Raw genomic sequence first — 13058 nt, 5'->3', positions numbered from 1 at the left:
GGGTTTTCCGGGCACGTCCCACCGGGAGGAGACCCAGAGGAAGACCCAGGACTCGCTGGAGGGACTATGTCTCTCTGCTGGCAGTTTTAGAGGGGAAAAAAGACTAGGTTAAAAGCATTATATTTTATCTTGCTTTGTAATAAAGGGCGGGATACATTTGCAATGTGGAAACGGAATGGCTCTCTTCTCTGCTCTCTTTGCAATGACTGTGGGGGTTTGGCGTCAGGATGAGGCAGCTGCAGCCGCCTGAGAGTAGGGATAGGTACCGACACATCGTATTAAAACAGCCCCAGATGGTCCTCGCAGACCAACGAACTTCCTCCTTATCAGTCCTCTTAAAAGGTATGATTAAAAAAAATAGATATATTATGTATATAAATATACATAATATATATAAAATATAAATTTATATATTATATAAGTTATTTTTTTAATTTTTTGCTTTGAGCACATTTAGAGTACTTTTAATAATTTACTGTCTTGTCAATGTTGCTATTCTTCTCTCCTAGAGCACACTTTTTATTCAAGATAGCCTTTTGATTATATGTAATTGTTTATATAATGTTTTTATTGCTCTAAAACAGTTGGTGTGCTGCTTATGGCAACTAAACAAAAAGAGAATGCAGGTTTAGAGATGTAGAATAAGATGGTATGCAACAGGGTTCATCCGTTGCATACAGAAAGAGGTGAAGATGGGAATGAAGCCTGCCTGTCAAGTCCACAGGGATCTGTTTTTAATGAAAGGTTTAAAAAACATTTTGCTTTACTAAATACAAGCTAATGGCTTAAAATGCATCAGGATGCGGGCTGCACAGTGGCGCAGTGGGTAGCGCTGTTGCCTTGCAGCAAGAAGGTCCTGGGTTCGAGTACACGTCTGGGTCTGCATGGAGTTTGCATGTTCTCCCTGTGCATGCGTGGGTTCTCTCCGGGTACTCCGGCTTCCTCCCACAGTCCAAAAACATGACTGTTAGGTTAATTGGCTTCTCCAAATTGTCCTTAATTGTGACTGTGTGCGTGAATGGTTGTTTGTCCTGTTTGTCTATGTGTTGCCCTGCGACAGACTGGCGACCTGTCCAGGGTGAACCCCGCCTCTCGCCCAGTGAACGCTGGAGTTAGGCACCAGCAACCCCCGCGACCCCATGAGGGATTAAGCGGTTTGGAAAATGGATGGATGGGTGGGCTTAAAATGCTGTGAGTTTGGACTTTTCTGAGATACTAAATTTGAGGTTTCCATTAGCTGTCAGTTATAATAATCTAAAAACAAAACTAAAAAAACATTTGAAATATATCTTTCCGTGTGAAATGAATAAATCTAATATACAAGTTTAACTTTTTGAAATGAATTACTGAAAACAAAAATATTTTCGTGATATTCTAATTATATGACCAGCACCTACCTGTATATTGGTACTGCGGTTAAAAGCACATTTTACGTTTCTTTTCCTTAAGATTTCTTCTGCTCCTAACTTTTGATCTCTTAGTCAAAACGATAGAAAAGTTAATATAAAATACTTTAGATCAGTGACTTTCAAGGATTCATTGATTTAACTTTTTTCTCTTCCCCCCATGTGGACTCAGAGAGAAAGGACGGTCAAGATCAACTAATCTGTATGGGATGCCTTCCTTCATCACACAGGACTTCAACAAGCTTCTAGAGAAAATATCTGTTATAGCAATAACACCGACTTGAAGTGACTGTGGAGGTAAATTACAGATATAGGGATGACAAAACTGTGACTTGATTCCGAACTGTATTAGTGTCGTGCTTCAGTTTTTTTGGACTTCCTCGAAGAGTAACCTTCGCATTTCTCTTCACCCCATGGCCAATCATTGAAAAGACGGGCGTTCACTCAAAACTCGCACAGCAGATGCCTTTCTTCTTCTCCCATGCACAACACTGCTGTGATTTCAACATCTGGCCAAAAATGGGAAACTTTTGCAAAAACTCTGGAACTATTTTCCTTTTAATGAATGTTTCTATTTTGGTTTAAATTGACACTTGTGTAACATTTGTTATCATTGTGTCATTTTTCTCATGAATGGAAGAAGAAAAAGCCATATCGGCTTCAAGAATCGGCCGGAAAATTGGTCCTACGTATCGGGTATCAGTTTGCCTGATGTCAAAATAATTGGTATCTGCCTTAGAAACCTGTATGGGTTGATCTCTAGACCTTACACTAGCTATGTTTGTACATTTCATAAATAGAACCTCGTGCAAGTCCCGCCTGGGTGCTTGGAAGACAAATAAACTCGTACAGTACTGCTTTGTTTACCATTTTTTGTTGTTCATCAGAGACGGAAGTTCTCCTTTTGTGGTTTGTTTAGGGAAATGTATAATAATAATAATAATAATAATAATAATAATAATAACGGCGCATATCAGAGTGGTTCTATTCTGAATAAAGCCAGGTGGATATAAACAACACAATCATTAATCCGATCATAATGTTTATCATATAAACGGTAGAATTACATTGTTTTTTTGTTTCATAATCCAAATACATTTCAATCCATGCATGTAAACATAGGTACTGATGGTGAAACGTTAGATACTAAGTCTACTAACAAAGCCTCTTTGTTTGGCTGCTGATGGTGAAACTGGAAGGACCAACCTGTAAGACTGCCAGTTGATATCATTTCAGTTGATGTATGTGCTATATATTTATATATATATAGCACATACAAATAAGTGACCAATTCACCAACAACAATAACAATGAATAAAGCTATAATAAAAATTACTAAAAGAATAGTTTAAAATTCTTGAAACAATTTAGTGTCTCATACACAATTAACCCTTTCTGAGTAATATAATGCAAATCTAGAATGTGGAGTTCTCCGACAAGGCAACACAACAAAGCTCCCTCCTGATTCACACCTCCTCCCCAAACTGTACGAACTAAATGGTCGTGGTAAAAACACACCTGCTGTTGAGACAAGACACACCTTACTGAAGTTACACGTTTCCGTCATTATGCAACAATGGTAGGAACTTCTATTCAGCCGATAAAAAGTTTCCAGTTTCCTCTGCAGCTCAAAGTGGACAAACTTTTACCCTTGTCTTAGTTTCTGCACTGGAGTCCAGCCGCTTTTGAAAAAGTGCTCAGTTTGATTGCAAACATGGCAGTTTAGACAACCAGACTGAATATAACAACACAAAGGGAGGGGGGTGGGGGACAGCGTCTGTATCCAGCAAAAAGAATCATGTTTCAATAACGCATTTTTATAATCCGTTTCTCAAACGCAGATTCTATCCTGTGTCAACAAAGTGTACCAACTATAGATTAATAGATTTCCAAACACCAATTCTTGGTGAGTTTAACAACTTTATAAAACCTATTTCTCTGTGACGAGGATATATTAAGCAGATGCAACATAATGCTGCTGCAACTGGAACTTTAGGTTGCTCACACTGAAGTCGGGCCTCAGCAAGCACACAGCATTACCTACGGAAATCTTAACACCTATGAGAACAGCAGCCATGTCCTCCTCCTAACACACCTGAGTTCTCGGCTTCAACAGCCACAGCACGACTTTATCTCGACAGGAAGCAGAACAAGACTCTCCACAATCCAAGGAAAAGGGCACTCACCGGAAGAAGTCCAAGTGCTGTCAAACTAACACAGGAGTTGAGTCTCTTTGTCTTTACCGCTCTATCCTGTCAGGTTGAACTTCACTACTTCGAGATCGGCTCTAAAACTCACATAAACATACCTCCGATAAACGTTCACTCGGCAGATCCTGTTTCCGCCTTATGACAGAAAGAATTTAAGTCGGGGAGCTCTGCTGTTAGCCGGAAACAGCTCCACAGGTAGGCGGAAATACGTCAATTGCAGGCGCTATGTTCATTGTCTATAGACGTCCGAATTCATATGGTGTTGCCATAAATTCAGGGGTTGCATACTCCGTAGGACCCGGCCCACGTAACCCGGGTCCTACGTCGACCACGAAAAAATAAGGAACGGAAGAGACTGGCTGTGAATATGAACGGTCTAGCGTTTACCGGAATCTCCGCCCTTACCTCAGCGTAACGTCTGCTGCCTAGCAACCGAGGCAGCTTTAAGCACAGCTGTGAAGCCAAAAGCTGATTTCGCCGTCTCCATTAAATACCTACATGGGTTTTATTTTCCCCCCTTTCATATACTGATGTTTTGTTTACAATATTCTTGTTTCGTTGTTTCATTTTATTCTCATTGGTCAATCAGCTGTTTGTAGTTTAAAATTATTTATATGTTCAAAGATACAAAACTATACCACCAAATAAAGTTAATCACAAATATTTTTTATTAGTATCAATCTATCCAATTTTATTTCTAAAATGCTTTACAACTACTGTACTGAATTAAAAACACAAATAGAAATAGTAATAAAAAATCAGCTGTACATATTTCAGCTGTCAAATTTTGAAAGGAGTCATAAATCTCGTAGATAAAAGAGCAAACTGAACAAATAGGTCTTTAGCCTGGGCTTGAACCGGGGCATGGGTGTGATGGAGAGTAACTCTAGGGGAAGAGCCTTCCAGAGTTAGGGCCCTACCACTGCAATGGCAAAATCGCCCCACTGTTTACACCTCGACGGTGGGACCACCCTGCAGACGTTGCTTAGAAAAGTTTAAGGATCTGCTGGGCTGGTGAAGAGTCAGAATGTCAGTCTGGTAAGAGGGTGCAAGGCAATGGATGAAATGAACACCAATAGGATTTTGTACTGAATTTTGAACTGAACCAGAAGCCATTGAAGAGAATAATCGTCTACTTCAGGAAGAACCAGCCTCGCCAAGTGCCACTGCTCATCAACAGCTCAGCTGTGGAGGTGGTCAACAGCACCAACTTCCTGGGTATGCACATCAGAGACAACCTCACCTGGTCTGTGAACACCACCTCACTGGTGAAGAGGGCACAGAAGCGCTTGTACTTCCTGCGGAGGATGAGGAGAGCCCACCTGCCCCTGCCCATCCTCACGATCTTCTACAGAAGCACCATAGAGAGCATTCTGACCAGCTGTCTCTCTGTGTGGTGTGGAGGCTGCAGCGCCTCCAACTGGAAAAACGTGAGAAGAGTGGTGAGGACAGCAGAAGGGATCATCGGGGCTCCTTTTCGCTCCATTAAGGACATTTCATCCCAGCACTGCATGTCCCGAGCCCGTAACATCATCAGTGACCCTTCACAACCCCACCATGGTCTGTTCTCCCTGCTGCCCTCTGGGAAGAGGTTCCGCAGCATCCGCTGCAGGTCCACCAGGTTCTGCAAAAGCTTTTTCCCTGCTGCCATCAGACTGTTGAACTATAAACTGGTCTCTGCACCACATCTGTAAATTTGCACATCTGCGTCACCCCATCTCTATCTGGCATTACCAATGCTGCTGAACTCTTAGTTGTCCTTTACACAACGGAAATCCATTTTTGCTGTCACGATTTGTTTACCGAAGAACTCAGGAAGCGCACACGGGACTAAAGTTTAAGAGTTTTTATTTAAAGGAAGTGTGGTGGATGGCAGATGATGAAGACCGGAGGTTCAGGGCTGCAGAAGGTCAGGGATGTAGGTGATGGCAGGTAGTGATGGGTCCGGCAACATCGATGCGTCGGCGCATGTGTCGAGCTCATAGAGCAAAACCCGTGTCGATGCGTGTATCGACACGGGAAAGTCACGTGACCGATACAGGAACTGTTTCGAACTGACTGACGCGCCAAACTGTTTCTGTTCCCTCTAAGCTGCACGCGTGTGCATTCACGCACAGCAGCACGCACAGCAAAGCTATGCTGCACAGTAAATATAATCCAAGCTGAACTGTAAACAAAATAACGGTTAATAATGGTTAATTTTTAACCATTTTGCAACTCTGGTGTGATGGTGTACCACGGCCCGGCTCTGTGAGCGCCAGGTGCTGATCGGAGCGCACCACTGATGGATGGGTTGGGCAGACGCCTTTGTGGTTGGGCAGGTTGCGCTGTGCGTCTTTGTTCTGAGCATCGTTTCAGAAAAACAGCTGATCTACCTTTAGTAGAAAGCTGCTACTCTGAGTAGTTCTTCCTCCCTTTGTCATACTCAGCATTTCTGATTTCAGAACAGATGATATCAGTCAGGTAACTAAACACAGCGCCCGATCAACCATTGAACGTGAGCATTAAAAAAAAATCCCGATCACTGGAACGCAAATAACGTGATTCACCATGGCAATGACAGGAAATTAGGTTGGAAGTACTCATGTCCTACGAGTAGAATTAGAAATCTTTAAAGAAGGCATATGGACAATATTAAACCATAAGAAACAATGCCGTTGCTGTTGAAAACCGCAAGAGAGAATTGTTGAAAAAGTCAAAGCATGTGCGATATGAAAGTTATGTGATGGAGAATTAAAGCTGTTTTCTCACACGTCACTCATTCAACACAAAAGGGGGAGTGTGTGTGTGTGTGTGTGTGTGGGGGGGGGGGGGGGGGGGGGGGGGGGGGGGGGGGCAAGGTGCAGCTTTGAACAGACATGGCAGCAAAAAATTTGTAAAAAATAAATAAATAAAAAAGCCAGTCCACAAGCATCCTCGTTCACTTTATTTACTGACTGTATTTAAAAAAAAATTCAAATATATGTTTAATTCAAATGAAAATATAAAATAATACAATGCAACATACAATGATTTAAATTGTATTGTGTACACTTGGTCATCAAATCAGTGTCAGTTAACTCTGTCAACCAGGTTGCCTATAGGGATTTTTAAGGTCCAGCAGGTGTCAGTATTCAGTGACACAGTATCAATACAGTATCAATGTGTCAAAACGTTTCATGACGCCTCATCGACCCATCACTAATGGCAGGAGCTGACGAGAGAGCGAGAGCGAGAGAAAGAGAAGTCCACAATCACTAGGTGCTGCTCGGCTAGCAGGCCTCATAGCAACACCAGGATTTAGGGCGGCTAATCAGGTTAGCAGTTATCAGGAGACACTAGGACACAGAGCAGAGCTTCACCAGAGCAGCTTGACAGGTTAGCAGTTCTCAGGAAACACCAGGGCACAGAGCAGAGCTTTTCCGGAGCAGCTAGTCAGGTTAGCCGTTCACAGGAGACACCAGGGCACAGAGCAGAGCTTCTCCAGAGCAGCTTGAAAGGTTAGCAGTTCTCAGGAGACACCAGGACACAGAGCGGAGCTTCACCAGAGCAGCTTGACAGGTTAGCAGTTCTCAGGAAACACCAGGGCACAGAGCAGAGCTTTTCCGGAGCAGCTAGTCAGGTTAGCCGTTCACAGGAGACACCAGGGCACAGAGCAGAGCTTCTCCAGGAACGAACAGCAGAATCAAAAGACTTACAGAGGGACTGGCATGGAGTGGTGGATAGCAGAAGACGGCCCAGTGCTGAACTGAAGGCAGAGGGAGATTTAAATAGAGCACTTAACAGGTGGAACAGGAGTCTGGCTAATTAACTAGTAAATGTTAACAGGTGTGACTGACTGCTGAGGAGGTGAAGTGAAGATGACAGAAAACAACTGATGACAATGAAAACTAACAATAAATAAAGTCAAACCTAACCCAAAAGAGATGACAAAATGAAAATAACAGAAAAACAAAGCCAAACCAAAACTCAATCATGACATTTGCACAAAAACCTTTTTGCACTATTATTTTGCACATTAAAAACGGTTTGTAAATTCGCCTACATAACGTGACGGCACACTGTTTTTCTCCTGCACTGTCATATGTTAACATTTTGATCACTGCTGCACTTCATATTGCAATGTTGCCTTATTCCACCTGGAATCTGACTATACTCCTATAAGCTGTATGCAACGAAATTTCATTCTGTATGCACTCTGTACATACAAAATGTACAGAGTGCATACAGTGTACAAAAGTCTAAGACTAAAAAACAAGAGTGAGTTGGTCATACTTGCGGGTGCTGGTGAGAAGCCGAGCAGCAGCATTCTGCACAAGTTGTAAACCTTGTATAGAGTCTTGGTTAAATCCAGTACACAAGGAGCTGCAATTGTCCAAACATGAGCTGAAAAACTGCATGAATTTTTTGTTTTCAAGATCACAAGTGAGAAAAGATTTAACTTTAGCAAATAGGTGAAGCTGAAAAAAGCTTGCCATTACTACAGTATCAATTTGCTTATTGAATTTTAAGTTGTTGTCACTAAGATTTTTGATGGAATGGCTGAGGTGTCAGGTTCAAAACTAAATTTGGTTGACTTAAGAGAGAAAATAGTATAAATTCAGTTTTTGAATCATTCAAACGGAGAAAGTTTAGTGATAACCATGTTTTGATGTCTTAAGACAAGCTTGAATGGAATGTGTGTCTGGAGAGTTTGGAGACACAGGAAGATAGATTTGTATATCATCTGCATTTAGATGGCAAAACACATCATCACAGGGCCTAACGGTGTCATGTATAAAGAAAAAAGCACAGGGCCAAGAATGGAACCTTGAGGCACACCAGAGGTAAGAGAGAATGTGAGCACAAGACGTCGTCAACTGTCACAAAGAATGTTGTTAGTAATATGTCTTATGTCATCTTAAACCCTAACCCTAATTTCTGAACAAAGCCTACATCACTTTATTTGTAGAGAAAAATTATAAAGTAACCAAACATTAACATTAGATATTACCTGACTGAATTACTCCAGCTATTAACTCATAGCAGAAAGCCAGCGCAAGTATGAAAGCAAGGGAGACAGCCACTCTATCTTGGCGTGGCGAATCTAGGTTGCCTGGTCAACTGACAGCAAGCTGGGGTTTGAATGCAATGTAGTTAGATTTCTGGATGCCAGAGAGTGTGATATGACATCAGTGTTCTGTTAATCACATTGAAGGAGAAGATCATACTATAATGTAGACGTGTCCTAGCTGACACATCTTCCCTGAATCAGCCAGAGTCTATTGTATATCTGTTGTTTTCATGGTAACTGCATTTCGCAGCCCACCTTTGTAATCTCGTTATCCGTAACAGTTCCCCTGTTGATTTGCCACAAAAGCACAAAACAAAGCAGTTCAAATGTCCACCAGCCCCCCATATGAAATGTGATAAGATTAGATTAGATTAGATTAGATTAGATTAACTTTATTGTCCCAAAGGGAAATTTGATTTGGGTTACAGACTCTGGCTGCTACATAGTCCAAACTATGTGTCACACTGCATTCACACATAACACTACTATAAGGCACATTTCAACAAAGGTGTCTTTAATTTTAAAGCAACATCCTGGCCGTGAGACAGCCAATTTGTCTCAGCACGGCGAGTGTAGGAAAGCAGTACCAAGGAATGGGCTGGACAAACATCAATGGAAACATTTATCAAAAATAATTCACAATGCAGCATTTATCACTCAAGACCACAGTGTCAGCAATTTTCTACAATTAAGGGTTTAACTTACTGAGTAAGGCCTGTTTTAGGTTCCTATGCACACAATATTTAAATTTTACATTAGACTAGGTAAGCTAAGCATATTTAGTAACCAAGTGTAGCCGGGGCACTATGGCCCTGAAGCATGGTGCTGCACACCCTTCCTCCTGCCCATATATGGAGGATGCTTGACAGCGCACAGCTGGTACTTGAGGCAGGTAATCAGCTGTTCCATTTAAAGGGGGTAGATTTCTGAGAAGATCAGATCTGAGGCAAGGATTCTGGCAAAAGGCAATGCGGTGATAGAGAGACACACAGACTACCGTGGACTGAGTTCCACCTTAGAGGTTGGCCTGCTATTGTTTCAGTCGTGTTTTTATTTACTGTTTTAATCACTGCTTAGACCCTGTTTTAGCTATTTATTCCTAGTTTTAACCAAATGCAGAGGAGGGTTTTTATTGTTTAGCTCCCCGGGCTGGTTTTATCTCACCTGAGGTCCTATGCTGTCCCTGGGTCCTGTGCCGGTTTTATTCAGATCAGATTGAGGGAACTAGTGGGAGGAGAGTTCTTTTCTTTTGTGTTGTATGCACCAGGGTTTGTGGCATGAGTGTGTTTTTGTTGGGAGACACTGAGGTGTATTTTGGGTTTTTTTCTTTAGTAGTTCTCCTCCAAATGGTCTAGTTAATTTAATTGGGGTTTTTAACTATTCCTCTCGGCTGTCAGGATTCCAGGCCAGCATAGGCTCCTACGTTTAAGGTGGTTATTCTTCCCTGCACGGTAAAACATGTTAATTGTTCCCATTGTTTAGTAAAACCAATAAACCATATTCACCTGGAACCTGTGCCTCTGTTAATCCTTACAACCTTTCTTTGTGGTCCGGTACCTGAGGTCACACAAGGTTGAATTCGTCTACTCTTCCCCCACCCTGAAAAACCTCCTACTTGGTCCTTTGCTCTCCATTTCCATGGATAAACATCCATCACTTCCATAGCCTAAAAATTCAAGAGTACCAATAGGGGGCGTTACAGGGTACATGGGCCTTTCACTACCAAAAAACAGCCTCCCCTCCAAAAGACGATAAAACCAATGAGACCCTCAGGAAAATCCTGCTCTCAGCCAAATTGAGCTAGATGATCCCATATTGAATTTGAAAATTACCATTACATTATAAAAAAAAAAGAAAATTACCATTACCAAGTTGTCACGCGGCTGGCCTTTAGCGGTTGGAGTGCGTAGGGTGTGGAAGGAGGGATGCAGAGACAAACTGTCGTGGTCCACAATTTTTAATAATTTTTTATAATACCCATTTACAAAGTGCAAGTACAATGGAGGTTGGGGGAGCAATGTGTCTTCTCAAGCAGCCGAGCAGCAAGTGATGAAACAGGCACCTTAAATACCTCCCGGTCCAGCAAGCGACGACTGAGGAACACAACCGGTCTTCTTTCTCCATCCCTCTCCTGTAGGAGGACCGCTACTAGTCCCATCCCCGAAGCATCAGTCTGCAGGATAAAGGGCTGGTCAAAATCAGGGCTGTGGAGGACAGACCGAGTGCAAATGGCCTCCTTCAGATCTCTGAAAGCCTTGTCACACTCGTCTGTCCAGCAAACTTTGTTGGGAGCTGAGTTCTCAGTCAGGTCATTCAAGATAGCTGTTCTCTCTGCAAACTGTGGGATGAACTTCCTGTACCACTCAACCAAGCCAATGAATCCCCTGACCTTCAGTTTGGTGGTGGGAATCGGAAATTATCTGATGGCCTCCATCTTCTCCACCTGTGGCTTGATCCTGCCGAAAAACAATGGTGTATCCAAGGTACTCTACTTCCATGTAGGCCACTGCAACTTTATGGGGTTTATGGTGAGTCCAGCTTCCCGAATTCTCTGAAGGACCTCCTGGAGGTGGTGAAGATGTTCCTCCCATGACCGACCATAGACAACCACATCATCCAGGTAGGCAGCAGATAATTCAGAGACATTCCTCAGCACATAGCCCATGAGTCTCTGAAAGGTGGCTGAGGGCCCCTGCAGGCAGAACGGCATCACTCGGAATTGATAGAAGCCATACAGTGTTCGGAAAGCAGTCAGGTCTCTTTCTTCTGGTGCCAGTGCCACTTGCCAGTAGCCTCTGGAGAGATCCAGTGTAGTTATGAAGGTTGCACACCCAACTCGCTCCAACAAATCATCAATGCGGGACATTGGGTAAGGGTCAAAGTTCGATGCATTCAGGTACCTGAAAATCAATGCAGAACTGTAGCAAGCCATCCTTTTTGGGGACCAGAACAACAGGACTACATCACTCACTTTTAGAGAGCTCAATAAGTCCAAGCTCCAGCCTTAGTTCAATTTCTTTTTTTAGCACTGGCCCCAACCGCTCAGGAATGCGATAGCTCTTGTCTCACTGGAGCATCCTTTTTTGAGTCGATCCTGTGCTGTACCAGTGAGGTAAAACCAGGAGTCTCCTGAAACAAATCTGGATCAAGCAGAGCTTGCATTTCCTACCTGCTGAGGGAGAGAGAGACGAGACAGGTCAATGGAAACAGACTTCACGACAGGGTTGGGAAAAAACGTTTCGGTCACCTCCTCATCCTTTACAGCTCGCACCAACAACTGCTGTAAAGGCTCCTGGCGGGCTTAAAACTCTTTCAGCAGATTTATATGGAAAACCTGGTGTTTCTTGTGTCTTTTAGGCATGTATAGCTCATATATGACTTTGCTCATCTTTTTGGTAATCTCATATGGCCCATGCCATTTAGCAAGCAATTTATTTTCACTGGTCGGTAAAAGTAAAAGTACCTTTTGACCTGGGGTGAAGGGTCGGTCCTTTGCCTTCTGGTGGTACCAGGTTTTCTGCTGTCTCTGTGCTGCCTTAAGGTTTGCCTGTGCCAGGGTTGCCATTGCCTCAAGCCTCTCTCTCATTTTGAGAACATATGCCACAATGGTGTCTCCTTTGGACTCAGTTTGCTCCCAGTGGTCTTTTAGCAAGTCCACAGGTCCCCTCACCTCGCATCCATTTAACAATTCAAGCAGTGAGAAACCAGTCAATGACTGCGGGACCTCCCTGTATGCAAACAGTAGATAGGGCAGCCACTGGTCCCAGTTCTTTCCTGTTGAAGAAACAAACTTATGCAGCATACGTTTGAGTGTCTGGATTTAACGCTCCACCAACCCGTCTGTTTGGGGGTGATACGGGGTGGTAAAAAGGAGATGGGGTGTTCTCCAGGAATTAGCTGGTTTAGAGCGGCAAGGTGTATGGAATGTGTCCCCGTTAAAAGACACGGAAGCAGATGTCTGGTTTTGTTGTAGATTTACTGTGGTTCTACAGAGGAATACAAATAACAATCAGTGCAAAACACCATACAAATATACATAAAATATGTATATCCGAACATAAAAGATTGTATTTAGCAATAACACACCCATGACTGATATCTTGTGAGCATGAATACAGCACACATTAAACGTAGTAAAAATTGGCTTAGTAGCTGAAAATCAAGCAGCATAAATGCTTAACATTAGACATATAATCATGAAATATGCAAGTAACAACATACAGCAAAATGAAACACCATTAAACTCACCTTCTGACATGTACAGACAGCAAGTCCAGTAGGCAAACACATATAGAGGATGAATTTTAGGAAAAATGGGAAATAATGAGCTGTACACTGCTGCATCAGTAGGAAAAACTCTTAGCCATCACACATGCAGGGGTGGTGCGTTCAAGAACGTCAGACATATGA

The 13058-nt window shown here is 42.7% G+C and overlaps 1 protein-coding gene across 4 annotated transcripts in view; it reads right to left on the bottom strand.

Moving 5' to 3' along the window:
• Positions 1 to 3950, bottom strand: part of llgl2 (LLGL scribble cell polarity complex component 2) — a 132702-nt gene extending 128752 nt beyond the window's left edge. For 2 of the 4 annotated variants that reach the window (XM_036133177.1, XM_036133179.1), the window contains exon 1: positions 3593 to 3948. The gene's annotated coding sequence lies outside the window, so the exon portion shown is untranslated. Of the gene's footprint in view, positions 1 to 3592 lie in introns of all 4 variants that reach the window. The other 2 variants (XM_036133180.1, XM_036133178.1) reach the window with 2 other exon arrangements.
• Between the last annotated feature and the right edge of the window lie 9108 nt (positions 3951 to 13058).

This window comes from Fundulus heteroclitus, unplaced genomic scaffold, assembly GCF_011125445.2.
Source record: "Fundulus heteroclitus isolate FHET01 unplaced genomic scaffold, MU-UCD_Fhet_4.1 scaffold_59, whole genome shotgun sequence".
Taxonomy (NCBI): domain Eukaryota; kingdom Metazoa; phylum Chordata; class Actinopteri; order Cyprinodontiformes; family Fundulidae; genus Fundulus; species Fundulus heteroclitus.
This window is presented reverse-complemented; position numbering and strand designations above follow the sequence as displayed.